Consider the following 1571-nt stretch of genomic DNA (forward strand, 5'->3'; position numbering starts at 1 on the left):
GACAAGGATGTGGGGCAACGTGACCTTTGAGTATTGTCGGTACAAACGTCAGCTACCGCACTTCGAAAAGCGTTTTCTCTGTGTATTCCCAAGAACCCGGGAAACTGTTTTTGGTAGATACACTGGAGAAATAAGCCTGTGAGTTCACAAAGAGACTTACACAATGAAGTTCATGCAGAGCTTTATGGACTGCAGAAGTGGAGACAACCAGAGGCCCTTACTGGGGAAATGGACAAGCAAAATACGTCACGTGTATCTGGCGAACTACTTTGCAGCAAACAGAAGAACACCTGGATTCCATAAAACGTGTAAATCTCAAAATCATAATGTTAACCCCCTAATGCAAGAAATAGACTATTTATAGCATAAAATTTATAAGAGCCTTTAAACTACCTGCAAAACAACACTGTGTATTATTGAAGATGTGTATGGTGAAAGGTGGATTGGAAGGGGGACCAACAGAGACAATAATAACTAATTAAAAAATGGGAAGAGTCTTGTAAGCACAATTCCTCACATGTTATGGATCAATGAATATGACCAACTTGATTCTGTGCCTGATTTGATTCTTCCTGGGAACAGAATAAAAAGGGGGAGGTCTTGGGGCACCTGGATGGCTCAGTCACTTGAGCATCCTACTTCTACTCAGGTCACTGATCTCACGGTTGGTGAGTCAGAGCCCTGCATTGGGCTCTGTGCTGACAGTTCAGAGCCTGGAGACTGCTTCGGATTCTGTGTCTCCCTCTCTTTCTTCCCTTCCCCTACTCAACCTCTGTCTCTTTCCCAAAAATAAATTTAAAAAATTTTTTGAAAAGGGGGGAGGTCTTTCAAAAAAAGATATATGAATGATCCAGAGCTTCTTTATGCTCAGCCCTCTTCAAACCAGTCCTCGTGGAAGGAGTAGGGTCCAGATCACACTGACATCCTTTGGCATCAAACTGACCTGGTGAAAACAGCCTGATCGCTACCAGAACACCCTGGTGTCCCCTGCACTCTTCTTACACCTGTTTCTCATAATGCCTTTCTCTAGTGACAGAAGCTCCCAGGAAGAAGCCAGAGCTGCTCCAATCAGGAAACCTAAGCATGGGTCCCGGTTCTGTAAACTACTAGTTGTGTGACTTTGACCAAGATGCTCAACTCCTTCAAACGTTTCTTCTTCTCTCAAAATGGGGACCACCCTGGCTAACTGGAAGGGCCATTTGGAAAAATAAACAAGATTTTACATGAAGAAACATGGCCATATCGGTGCTCCCTCTAGAGGACCTCAAAGGTCCCTCAAGTCTTTTTGTCCACAATTCTAAACATCGCCCAACAATGGCGGGGACCTAGACACTGTTAGCAAACGGGGGCCACACACATGGCCTGGCTGCTCTCCCTCAGGCCCCCATCTCCAGGCCTGTCGACAGGGAGGCACTGATGATCCTGGACCTGCCCTCGAAGCAGGGCAGTTGCATGGGTGGAGAGTTCTGGAGGACGGTGGTGGGTGGCAGCTTCCTAGTGGTCCACTGAGCTCCATCATGTGGTTCAGCATTTTCAAATATATCCCAGATGACTGGTCATTGTCTTTCCTG

The 1571-nt window shown here is 46.1% G+C and overlaps 1 long non-coding RNA gene across 1 annotated transcript; it reads left to right on the forward strand.

Moving 5' to 3' along the window:
- The first annotated feature begins 207 nt into the window (after nt 1-207).
- On the forward strand, nt 208-1228 carry LOC115286921. Its single transcript, XR_003906336.1, has 2 exons — nt 208-308; nt 1031-1228. It is a non-coding gene; the product is annotated as an uncharacterized LOC115286921 (long non-coding RNA).
- The last annotated feature ends 343 nt before the right edge of the window (nt 1229-1571 follow it).

Source organism: Suricata suricatta, chromosome 3 (genome assembly GCF_006229205.1).
Source record: "Suricata suricatta isolate VVHF042 chromosome 3, meerkat_22Aug2017_6uvM2_HiC, whole genome shotgun sequence".
Taxonomy (NCBI): Eukaryota; Metazoa; Chordata; class Mammalia; order Carnivora; family Herpestidae; genus Suricata; species Suricata suricatta.